The following is a 13,688-nucleotide window of genomic DNA, read 5'->3' on the forward strand; positions in this document are numbered from 1 at the left end:
GGGCAACATAATATACAGACTTCATAATCTGCACTCTTTGGGTTGAATGCAGTATTTATTTCCACTTTGGCTTTATGTTGTTTAGTTTTTATCAAGTACATTTTTTGTTAATGGAGACTGAGAATCCATTTTGTTTTTGGTTGCTTTGTTTATTTTGTTTATCAGTTCCAGTGTTAAGTGTTCTTTTGAAAATAAAGTGTATCTATCTTTGGCAGGAAATCACATGCATTATTACGTCATTTCCATTAAATCAGTGTAAAAAGGTCTTCAGACAATATTATCGTTTATCGCAATAATTTTTTGAGACAATTAATCGCTCAGCAAAATTTGCTATCGTGACAGGCCTATGCACAGCATATTTAAAATGTGGCTGCAGCCATCTTCAATCAGCCCCAGGTCATCAAGTTCTGGTCTGACTCTCAGCAGTGGAGTCACTCATTCATTACATGAAGCTTCACATCCCAGAGAAGAGTACAGAGATCTGTTCCAGGAGCTATTTTTGATGAAATGTCCCATTACAGAAAATCTCTTGGAGGAATGGAAGGACAGCAACACTGCAGAAGAGGAAGAGAGATAAGTTTTCCAAAGATCTTGTCAAAATGAAAAATGTGGGGAAGGATCTTGGTGTCAGGGAGATCTTGAGACAGTCCAGAGGGAAAACTGCTGGATGGTGGAGGACGGACAGGTTTGCAGGTATGAGGAAGAGGAGTTGAGTGTTGCCAGCTGTGGAATGAGATCAGGAGGTAGAGACCAAAGGTATTTGGAGGGAGGAATCCAAGAACTTCTTCAGAAGAAACCTTTAAAAGAGGACACGTAGAGGTGAGTTGCAAAGATAATCCAGCTTTCACACAGAGTGCCAAAGGTTTGAACGCTGAAGAGCTCAGAGTACCATAAAGGCTAACACTCGAGCGTCGAGGGAATGACAACAAACTCCTCTTATCCTCTGGCTGATTTGCCCAGATGAATTGCAGGTGTGCCAGATGTACAGCAGGTCCATCCTCCACAGCGGCTCATTGGCTCCCCCTGGAGGACACTGAGGAAGGCAAACCCCACACAGAACCCAAAATCCAGCCTCTGGACGTTTTAAATGAAGCTCTATATTAAGTACTGTTGAGGATTTGGGTTGTGACTTCTTTATGTACATGTTCTTATTTGTCTGTCATTTGCAATTTTTTGAACAAAATAAGAAGCTACTTTTTTAAATGCGCAAGTGACGCAATGATTTGAAGTGTGCACAAGTAGTTTGATAAATTAAATTCTGTTCTGAGAAAAACTGTAAGCTAAATATTTTATTTCATATTCATTAGATCATTCACACACTTGCTATAAACTTATTGCATCTCTGGCAGTGCTGTTTACATTATATACATGTATAATAGGATACTTTTATTGGCCAACTGATTTATCGACCAGTTGATTTCTGGGCGCCAATTTCCTTAATTTTGGTGGATCTTGATTGGCTGATACTTACATGTGAAGCCCATCTTATCCACTGATCTTAATTTTGTCAGCAAAGGTTTATAAATCATCTCTGTCCTCTTCTGCTCTGCAGTGAGACGTTTGACTGACAGACCAACCCACCAGGTCAGGTCTGCACATTTACAGTTAACAATATTCACCCCACTGTTGACAACTCAGTAACTTTCTTGCTATATTTAGCGACATTTTAGACAAAAAAATTCATATCAGCCAAATTCAAAATCAGCAGGTCAGGTGTTTTTAAAGATCAGTAACCAGGGATCGGCCAGAAAACTGCAATCAGTGCAGCTCTACACACACATTCATGACATTCATTGATTAAATACATTTCTTTTAAGCGTAACTCCAATAGCTAAAACTTTAATTTATACCAGGTGAGTCTTTCTCCCCTGAGAATGTGGACCGGTATCAGTACTGGGCTGATTCTGAGCCTTCAAATGATTTTAACAGAAGTTTCACATAACTTAGAAGTTAATGTAAAAATAATGTTTGTTTTGGCCACAAAATGATTTTGCTCAGCAGCAAACAACAAATCCCCAACTACAGCATAGAGCAGCTCATTGATGTAGCAGCTATGTAGCCTGACATAAAAACATTTTGCTAGACAATATCAAACATTAAGAAGTTTTAATTATTTTAAGGTTTTAATTAAGCTCATGATACTGGCAAAGCATGCGGTACTTACTGCGGCCACCAGGGGCCCCCAAGAGCAATTTTGATTTTTTCTTCTTACCAATAAAATAATAATTTTTACATACATTATCAAATATATATTATTGTAAAAACAAATAATTTCATAATGAAATTGTGTGTTTTTGATATTATAATGACCTAGAAATTATTACTAAAAAAAAACAACAACAAAAAACAGCTCCACTGAGGAGGCCTCTTAGTGGCCCTGGGGCCCTAAGCGGCTGCTTAGTTTGCTTCTGCCTTAGGCCGTCCCTGCTTTGTACCATGCGACTTGTAGGCCGGTGCGGCTTTTCTGTGGATTTTTCTTCAACTACCAGGGGGCTCTTTAGCAAGAAGTGAATCATTGGAAGTCAAAATTGGAGATCAAAGAAGAAAGTGCTGATTTTTCATTTAGAACAAGCACATATTAACAGCAGGTACGAAGGAGAAATTTCTTCAAACTCGTATGATGCAGCTTTTCAGTTGAAGGCTATCGCTCTGGTAGTACAGGAGGGAAATAGAGCCGCTGAACGTAAACTCGGCGTGAACGAATCCATGGTTCGGTATTGGAAACGGAGGACTGCGTCCTTAACAGCAGATTTATTAAGAACGCTGCCCTCCGCTGCGTCCTTGTGGAAAACCGAGAGCGGCAGAGATACCAGCGGCTTTTAGCTCGGTGCGGTATTTTGGTTTGACCTAGTTAAATATTTTACTTACTTACTTTAAGGTAAATAAGATATACAAGCAGTAATTGAACATGAACATTCAAGAGAAGCACAAGTTTCTTCAAAGTGTCCATTTCATGCCTCCCTAATTCTGACCCAGTAAAACGGGACGCAGGATCCTGCATCACTGCTACAGGACCGACTCAACCGGTGCTGGAGGCCTGCTGTCAAGGGCAAAGAGAGGGAGGAGATGATGCTGTGTGTGTGTGTGTGTGTGTAGGTGTGTGGGTGTGTGTGTGTGTGTGTGTGTGTGGGTGTGTGAGAGAGCATCTGTCTGCATGGTGACGTCACCCTGCCTTCTCCTGCGCCTGAATCCTCCGCCGTCCGCACCGTCCGGGAGGAGGAATCCAAACAACTCATCCGTTCTGAGCGTCAAAAACAACACGGTGCTTTTCATCATCCATGGAGCGGAAGGCAGAGACGCATCGGTTGTTTTTCTTTCTTCCTTCTTTTTCCTCTGTATTTTCCATGTCCCGCATCTAGGAGAAGACGGAAGGAGGAGAGGGGGGGAGGATGTGGAGGCTGCGGGATGGATCCTGGAGGAGATTATGCGACACAGGCAGCAGCAGAGATCAGCGTTCCCGGTGCTTCTCCTCTCCCTGCTGCGGTTCTTGCGGGACTCGCTGCCTCTGTGCACTGAACAGCCTGATGGAGACGGAGTCAGCTGAAAGATGCCAGCATCTCTAAATTACAGACGGTTGAAGGAAGAAGCTGCATTGGGTTAGGCGGAATGCGGCGGTTCGGGCCTGTTTGGATCATGTAGGCTAACGTTGCATGGTCGGCCTGCAGACTCATCTGCTCCATTCATTGGGTGGAGGAAAACACTGTTATATTAAGACTCCAAAAGGATCACGATATGATTGAACCTGTCCTGAATGCATGACGTCGTTGCATTTAGATCAAATGTTGATCATGTAATCCAGCATTTCTATTACTACAAACTTACTACTCTTTTATGCACATATTAAGGAAATGAGGCTGTGTGATAATCTGAAACAAAGAGAAAACAACAGAGACCTTTTCTTTATATTCTACTTCCTCCTGTGTACCAGACCACAGGAGGAAGTCTCTCATATCAGTCACCTGGTTCTGCTCCGTCATGGCCGTCTGCCTGATGCCCTTGACATGTCAAGCAGAACAAACGATCAGGAACATGCATGTTCTTGTGCAGTTGGTAAATGTTTGGACATCTGTGACCTTCTATGATTTCTACCTGCTGTTTACCTGACCATGTGTGTTTCTTGGCTCCTTTCTCTCCGTGTTCACAGTGGACCTTGATTTAAAATCAGTCAATTAAGGCACGCGGTGAATGCCAAGAGAGAAGTCTCACTGCAACGCTGGAATTGAACGTGACTGTGCATTTTGATTTAGCTGTTCTGGGTTTTCCATCCATTCTCCACCAGCTTAGACATGATCATAAAGAGCATGTGTGATATTTCCTTTGCTGACTTATTAAAGTACAGCTTGGATACAAATGGTTCCGTCTCAGTCAAGAGAGTGACAGCACATGAAAAATATACCACATTGTTGAATTAATACTTGTAAACGTTCTGTAACATTGACAAAAAAATAAAGTACAGTCATATTGAATATTGTTGAAAAGCTCATTTATTTCAATAAATCATTTCACTAAGTGAAACACAATACAGGTTAGTTACACTCAGGCTGCTGTTTTCAAGCCTTTACTTCTGGTAAATAGGATTTTCTATATTGAAGAAACATTACATCTACAGTATGAAGCCTGCTACTGGGTTCATGAAACAACACATCAGTTTTTCTATGTGCCCTGCAGGAACAGATTTGTTCTCACCATGTGTTTTGGTTGAAATAATTTTATCAATAAATAGACAATATTTTTCTACTGATCCAGTGTCAATTGTTTTCTTGAACTTCACAATAGAAAAATAGGAGTTGATTCTCCAAAACCCCCCCCCAAGTTTTTAATTCAACAAGCGCCATTAACCAGTCACAGATACATGGAGCTTTTAGGGTGTGCTCTGTTGCCTTATAACTGGATGAACCTATCTGTGGCGCAAAAGTTATGTAGAAAAACAAATCAATTTAAACCCTTGCAGCAGAATTTAAGAAATGTTGAAACTATATAAACATTTAAGCATCTGAGCATTTAAAGCCTAGTGCTGCCTATCCTCACTGAAAACCAAGTTAAATGAAGGACATGAACGTATTGACATTAAAAATAAATCCATAAATTGCTCAGGACAATTTATTTTTAATGTTAGTACTGTAATATAAGCCATTTTACTGCCAAGCTCCTTGGCAGTTTTCAGGGACAATAGACAGCACTGGGCTTCAAATTTAATGTTCAAATAAAAACAGATTTGTTCAATGTTGTTGTTATTGAATGTGGTCCCCAGCTTCTTTTAATATGTTTGCTGGTGGATCCTCAACACCATATATGACAGAAACACCCTAGAAGGTTTTTCTGATCTAGCATAACTAATACAACTCTCAAAACTGTCTTCAAAAAAATTCACAGATACTTGCTTGTTTACATTTAAGCAGCCAAGCCACTTTATAGAAAGTAAGCTGAACTAATCTGACCTGGACTGGCTGGTAATCCGCAGTAAGCATCTGTCTACATTTAGTCCTGAAAAGTGTCTCTGTGTTCATACTGGCTTCAGGTTTGACCTTCGCCCAGTATTTTATAAAAGCCTTGAATTCTGTTCCAAAATAATCCTGTATTGTGTTCTAGACATACACACACACACAAAAGCACAAACACACACACACATAAATGCCATTTAACAACCTCAATTTTGCAAAAACGTTCCTATGCTCGGTTGAAGTAGCTATTGGTTTGTCCAAAAGGAGAGATGGAAATTCTTTCTTTCTTTCACACTGCATGCTGAGGGTTGGTAGAGGAGCGTGTGGTGAATCCAATACTTTCTTTCTTTCTTTTTTTTAGTTACAAGAAAATCTAAAAGTAAGCACAATGCATTCAGCCGTACAGCTGCAGTCGCTACTGTTCCTGTTTATTATGAAATCTGAAAGAAAGACTGCAAAGTTATCACTCAACACTAAAACATGCAAGGGAAACGATTTTTGAGGAATCTTAAACAAAAACATTAACAATACCTGTGCTTTAGTTGCAACAGTCGACAGGCTCACAAACAGCCCAGTGACTGTTGCACCCAAACTCCACTAACAGGGCCTGCAATGAATTTCCCGTTTTCTTTGCACAGAAAAGTAAAAAAAAAAAATTAGAGGATTAATCTCCACATCCACTCTAAATTCACAACCAATGCTATGCCCAAACATAACAAATGCAGAAAAAAATTACTCAATTTCAACTACTTAACTATAAAACTTAGAAGAAGTTATAAATCAATTAAGTTCAGGTTACTGCTGTCTTGATATCATACCCACAACTTTCAATAAGAAAGTTCTGTCTGTCATTGTATCTGATCTGATCAGATAGTAAATGTATCTCTCATCAGGTGTTTCCCCCAGGCTTTAAAAACAGCACTTATCAAACCAATGATAAAAAAAACAAAAAACAATCTTGTTGGGAAGCTGGGGTTTGGGTTCTGTGTGGATTTTTGTTCAGTACTACAGCCATCCACCAGAGGGAGCCAGGAGGTTGCTCCTCATTGCTGAACTATTACACGCACCTGCAAATCATCTGCTGCATCAGCCAGAGCTTAAAAAGAGCCCGTTGTCAGTCCTCTGGTTCCTGGTTGTTAGCCTTGCATGGCGCTTTGTGGCTCCCAGTGTTTGTTCTTTCTGTGATCTCTGTGGTTTTTGTGACTCACTGTTATGCTCTCTTTTAAAGGTTCTTTCAGCAGCGTTCCTGGGCCGCCTTGGTTTCTCCTGGTGTTTTCAACTGTCAGTTGACTCTCAGTGAAGATCTCTGGTTCAACCCCCCATGACTGGCAACAACTTGCTCCTTTCCATCCTAGTCAGTGCTGTGTAACCTGTCTACCCTCCAACACCAGTGTTATCCAGCAGGCTGCTCCATGGATCCCTCACTCCCTTCTTTCTACAACGGTGGATCAAAACTCCCACACAAGGACTCAACCACTGGAGTCCATCACATTCTCCCAGGGGGCCCATCATCTTCATCTCCAGTAAGAACAACATTCAGTCATCAGCGCCTCTATTACTCACAGTCCATCTACTCTGTTTCCAGTGAACCCCGCTTCAGGGCCGTGCAGAGACCTATGGAGGGGCAGGGGCTCAAATTTAAAAAAGGGGCACATTGAATAAAAACTCCGTACAACAACATAGCAACAACCCATATTAATCAAGAATCTAATTGGATCCTACTATATCATTGCCATCATGTGGGGACAATGCAAAGCAAATCTAGTCTATATTTTCCCCAACAGGTAAAAAGTTTTTGTTTCTGCTGCTGACAGTCCTGGAGATCTGAGCTGATCTGAGATTGTAGTTGTTAAACAGAGGAGAGAAGGTCTCTGGTTATGAAGTTATGAAATAAGCAAATTTGCTGCCATTTTACTAAATAAGCCCTAATAATATCTATTTAACCTCTACAACAACTTGGCTGCAGACTGATTTATAGATCAGAAAACTCAAAGGGGTTAACTCTATATAATAGTTCGATGTTAAACCTCTAGATCTAGAATTATAAGACTGGAATATCAAGGCAAAGAAAACTCAGTAGCTGCTGGTAGGGGCCATTCAGGGGCCTCCAGACACTCAGGGGCCCCTAAAAATGGTTTAATTGTAACACAGACCATAGATCTAAACCTGTGGCATCATTTATAGAGAATGACAATGTTATTACATTTTATTTAATGCATCAGCTGAGAAAAATAAATAGTACATTTAGGATTTAATTAGGAAGTTTACTTTGTAAAAGTTTAAAGAATCCTCTTGATAGTTTGATTGTTGTGTTACCATGGTTACAATATAGTGTAATCTTTGTGTTTGAGTTGGGTTTGTTCACAAATACATCACAGCAAATAACCAATAATCAGTGATTGATTTTAAACTGGGCCAATAAACCTGGTCTCCCTCTCACAGATTCACCTTATCTATATTTAAACATGTTAGCGATGCTGAGGTTCTTAGTAGGACGGGTTCCGGAGGGAGGGGGGTTCTGTCTAAGGCCCCATATTACCTTGGGCCGGCCCTGGAGGAACAGCTGCTGCGATGCACATCTCTGGAATCTACCTGGAATCTACCTGGAATCCCCCGGTGGCCCCTACCAGTCCCCCGATGCTTTGGAGACATTTTGATTCATTTCATTTTGGCATGTTTGGCTTTTTGCTGCGGTTCTAATTATTGCTATAATATTTTCTCTGATGTTTATTTTGTGAACTCTAAATGCTTTGGGCTGAATCTTCCTTTAACACTTGAGGTTCTGCAATAACTTCTATCTACAGCCGCGAACCTCCAGCCCAGATCCCGTCAGCAGCGACTTTAAACCGCCTGGTAGAAACATTAAGGAGAAGCAGAGCGAACAGAGAGCAGGTGGTACCAGGTGGTACCGGGGCTTTGAGCTACGTTGCGACTCGCTGTGACAGGCGGTACCGTGTCTTATATCAGGATGTCTGATATAAAGACAGATATTCTTTATATCTGTCGGTGGACCGACTCAGACTGCCTGTAGCGAACCGGGCTTTTAGCAGAATGATGAAGTTAAAGTCAGAAGTTTTCTCTGCAGCCGAAACATTTCTGTGTTTAGAGGCGAGGCGGATTTTGTCCCGCTATTGCAAGGACGATTATGAAAATATAAATAGAAACAGTTTTTCTAACGTCAACATCAGACCTACGTTTTTATTCACAAACCAGTGTATGAAAAAATATTCTTGCCCATTATTTGATAGTTAGAGGACACAGATCTGCCTCCTCCTCACCATGGACCCGGAGTCTGAACAACATGGAGGCTCTGAGAGTCATTATTAGACTGAGGGCAGCCAGACTAGTTTATTTTTACTAAATTATTATATTTAGCTAAATATTACTGCTGAGAGGCACAAACAGGCCTTCTGACACACAGATAAAAAAAAAAAAAAAACCTCAAAAAGGGCACTAGGGGCATTAAGGATAAAAAGGGCAGGGGCTTAACCCACTCGGCCCCCCTCTGCACATGCCTGCCCCGCTTCCACCCTTCACCTGTCTCCCGGACTAAGACACACACATTAATTATTCATTGGTTGCTCAACAAGGTTTATTGACCTTTTTCAACTGCCTGGTGAAGTGATCTGCATGTGGGGAAAAAATTTTATATCTTAAACCATGACAAATCTGGACAAATCACAAATGCAGAATTACAGGCTGATCTCCAACCTCCAATTTATCAGCAAAATTGTTGAAAAAGCTCTTTCAACAGTTAAATAGCTTCCTAACTAACCAACCTCTTTGAATTTTAGTCTGGTTTCTGTGCTCACCACAGTACTGAGACTACCCTCCTCAAAGTGTTCATTGTGCTGGTTCTATTGGACCTCAGTGCAGCAGTTGACACTGACATGACATGTTACTGAAATGACTGGAGATTTGGGTAGGACTCTCAGGTCCAGTACACAACTGTTTTGAATATTTCATGAAGATCAGGGATTTTTGATTCAACAGGTAACATCAAAGAGGAGAGAAGTCATGTGGTGCACCCCAATGTTCAATCCTAGGACCTCTCTTATTCAATATCTATATGCTCAGGTTATAACAGGAAATAAGATTAGCTACCATAATTGCGCAGATACCATACCATACCAACTTTATTTATAAAGCACTTTAAAACAACCACAGCTGATACAAAGTGCTGTACATCAAAACACAACATAACAATAAAAAAAAAAAAAAAAAGCTGATACACAGCTCTACATTACGATGTCACCAGGTGACCTTTCACCCCATCCAGTCACTGAACAGATACTTAGAACAGATAAATGTGTGGATGTGCCAAAACTTTCTCCAGCTGAACAGAAACAAACCTGAAGTTATCTTTGGGTCTCTTTAAATCAAGTCCCAAAAACCCATCTGTTTAGAGTTGCTTTAGAACCATAACAAATGAAACATTGACCAACATGTTTGTGTAGATTTTGGTGTTGACACTCATCAAAATGTGTGTTCAAGTGTTGACTGTATGGTGTTTTGTTCATAACGCTGTACTTTTCTGTTTTTTGTTGTAAAGCACCTTGAGCTGCCTTGCTGCTGAACAAATCAACTTGATTGTCTCCTGCTGTGTCAGGGAGCATGGGCCAGGATTCCAGGAAACTCTTGTTGGAAGCTTCAAGAACACCAAACATTTGACTCAAGTTGTATAGCTTTAAGGTAGTAAAGCAAAATTCTAAAAAGTAAAATATTTCACATGCAATAATACACTTTCTATTTATTTTAGACAACTACTTGTAATTGGCTTAATATGGAAGTCCATTATAATATAGTTATCTCATTATAATGAGATAATATCTCTATAGCTGCAGCTGATCCAGAATGTTGCTGCTGGAAAACCCAGAAAGATGGAGCACATCACCCAGTTCTCCAGTCCCTCCACTGGCTCCCTGTAGCTCAAAGAATAGACTTTAAAATCCTGTTAGTTTATAAATCACTGAACGGCTCAGTACCACAATACATTAAAGATCTGCTGCTGTTGTATCAACCTTCCAGACCTCTCAGGTTCTGGTTCTGCTCTGCATCCCCAGAACCAGAACCAAACATTGAGAAGCAGCATTCAGCTTCTATGCACCACAACAAACTTCCAGAAAACTGTAGAACAGCTGAAACACTGACTTCCTTTAAATCTAGACTAAAAACCCACCTGTTTAGAGTTGGATTAGAAACATAATAAAACAATCAGCATTATGATGTGTAACAATGGCACTTTATAAATGTTTACTGTGTTATGTAACTTTGTATTTTTTGTGTTTTATGATGTAAAGCACTTTACATCATAAATTTGCCTTGTGATATACAAATAAACATGATTGATTATCTCATTGAGAAATAACATATACAGTGCCTTGCGAAAATATTCGTCCCCCTTGAACTTTTCAACCTTTTGCCGCTTTTCAGGCTTCAAACATAAAGATCTAAAATTGTTATTTTATTATTATTAATTTGTGAAGAATCAACAACAATCATGAGGTGGAATGAAATTTATTGGATATTTTAAACTTTTTTAACAAATACAAAACTGCAAAGTAAAGCGTGCAATATTATTGGCCCAGTTGTGTTAATACTTTGTAGCGCCACCTTTTGCTGCGAATACAGCTGCAAGTCGCTTATCAGTTTTGCACCTGGAGAGACTGAAATTCTTGCCCATTCTTCCTTGCAAACCAGCTGGAGCTCAGTGAGGTTGGATGGAGAACGCACGTGAACAGCAGTTTTCAGCTTTTTCCACAGATTCTCCAATGGATTCAGATCTGGACTTTGACTTGGCCATTCTAACACCTGGATATGTTTGTTTGTGAACCATTCCATTGTAGATTTTGCTTTATGTTTGGGATCATTGTCTTGTTGGAAGATAAATCTCCATCCCAGTCTCAGGTCTTTTGCAGACTGCAACAGGTTTTCTTCCAGAATAGTTCTGTATACGGCTCTATTGATCTTCCCATCAATTTTAACCAGCTTCCCTGTCTCTGCTGAAGAAAAACAGGCCCAAACCATGATGCTGCCACCACCATGTTTGACAGTGGGGATGGTGTGTTCAGGGTGATGAGCTGTGTTGCTTTTATGCCAAACATATCGTTTTGCATTGCAGCCAAAAAATTGGATTTTAGTTTCATCTGACCAGAGTTCCTCCTTCCATGTATGGTGTGTCTCCCAGGTGGCTTGTGTCAAAATTTAAACCAGACTTTTTATGATTCTCTTTGAGAAATGTCTTTCTTCTTGCCACTCTTCCATAAAGGCCAGATTTGTGCAATGTACCACTGATTGTTGTCCTATGGACACCTCAGCTGTAGATCCAGAGTGATCATGGGCCTCTTGGCTGCATCTCTGATCTTTCTTCTCCTTGTTCCAGATGAAAGTTTAGACCACAGGTGTCAAACTCCAGTCCTCAAGGGCCGCTGTCCTGCAGTTTTTAGATGTAGGTACAAAACACTGGAATGAAATGGTTTAATTACCTCCTCCTTGTGTAAATCATGTCTCCAGAGCCTTAATGACCTAATTATTCTATTCAGGTGTGGTGCAGCAGAGACATCTAAAAGTTACAGGACACCGGCCCTTGAGGACTGGAGTTTGAGACCCTTGATTTAGAGGGACGGCCGGGTCTTGGTAGATTTGCAGTGGTCTGATACTCCTTCCATTTCAATATGATCTTATTCTATTTATAATTATCTCCTCCCTCCTGTTTATTCCTCTAATTTTTTACTACATCAACTGTATTTTGTATCCTATATAAATGCCTTCCATTTATTTCATTATCCCACCTAATTTTCCATATCTTCTTACTTTCTCTCCAAACTATGCTTTTGCCTTCAGATTTAGATAACTTTATTGGCATATCAATATCTTCTTTTTTAATAGCCTCCTTAGCCAACCTATCTGCTCTTTCATTACCCAAAATACCCACATGAGCAGGAGTCCAAAATAATATTACATTTTTATTTTGTTCACAAATTCTATGATGAACAGCCATAATCTCATATAATATATTTTGATGATTATTTGTACTTCCTTTTCCAATATTTAACAATGCAGATAATGAATCACTACAAACTAGTATTTTATTTATATTAGTATCCTCCACCCATTCTAAAGCTAATAATATAGCACATAATTCTACTGCATATATACTGAGATAATTAGATGTTCGTTTTGAAATATTAATCTTTAATTCAGAAATCACTACTGCTATACCAGTCGCTTCATTTTGGGGTTTTTTCGAACCATCAGTATAAATTTGCAAATAATCATTATATTTATTCTGTATTTGATTATAAAATTCTTGGCAGATATCTGTTATATTTCTTTCCTTAATATTTGATAGTGATCTGTCTATATTAATATATTTCCATGTCCATGTAGGTCTCAAAGGCCACAATACTGTTGGACTAAATTCTTTGTTATATACATTAAATGTTTTTGCTCTGTCATCCTCAACCCACCCAAAACTATTCATTTGTTCCTTTCCTCTTTCCCAACAATTTTCTAATACTTTCTTAAATGGATGATCTTCATTATGTCCTTTTAAATGTATCCAATAATTAACCATTATCTGTTGTCTTCTGATACATATTGGCATTTCTCCTGATTCTACTTGTAGAGCACATACTGGAGTTGATTTAATTGCCCCTAAACAAATTCTCAATGCTCTAGCTTGAAAAACATCTAATTTTTTAATCTAGTTTTAGCCGCTGAACCATACACCACACTCCCATAATCTATCCTTGACCGAATTATTGACACATAAACGTTTTTAAGTGATTGAAAACTTGCACCCCATGTCAACCTGCTAAACACCTCATAATATTAAGAACCTTTTTACTTTTCTCCATAATATGTTCTATATGATTTTCCTAAGTTAGTTTCTTATCAAAAACAGTCAACCCTTTATAATTCTTTCCCATATAAATACAACTTTTTATCAACCCCATTTTTTAATTTGTAAAAAACATTACTTTTGTCTTCTCAATTGAAAATGTAAAACCCCACTCTATCCCCCACTTACCCACTTTATCTATGCCTTCCTGAAGTTTTAAAATAAGATGTTCTACATTTTTTCCCCTTTCCATAATGCTCCATCATCAGCAAAAATGACTTTCCAAAACTAATTGATAATTCTTTAAAAATATCATTAATCATAACAGAATAATTTTAGGCTTGAGGAGTTCCATTTTGTATTTTACATGATTGTGAAACATGAGGTTCTATTTTGACTTGAAT

The 13,688-nt window shown here is 39.2% G+C and overlaps 1 long non-coding RNA gene across 1 annotated transcript; it reads right to left on the reverse strand.

Moving 5' to 3' along the window:
- Positions 1–532: 532 nt before the first annotated feature.
- LOC116721696 (uncharacterized) lies at positions 533–1,351 on the reverse strand. Its single transcript, XR_004339663.1, has 2 exons — positions 890–1,351; positions 533–797 (listed from the first exon to the last, which is right to left on the reverse strand). It is a non-coding gene; the product is annotated as an uncharacterized LOC116721696 (long non-coding RNA).
- Positions 1,352–13,688: the final 12,337 nt, after the last annotated feature.

The sequence above is a fragment of the Xiphophorus hellerii genome, chromosome 6 (assembly GCF_003331165.1).
Source record: "Xiphophorus hellerii strain 12219 chromosome 6, Xiphophorus_hellerii-4.1, whole genome shotgun sequence".
NCBI lineage: Eukaryota > Metazoa > Chordata > Actinopteri > Cyprinodontiformes > Poeciliidae > Xiphophorus > Xiphophorus hellerii.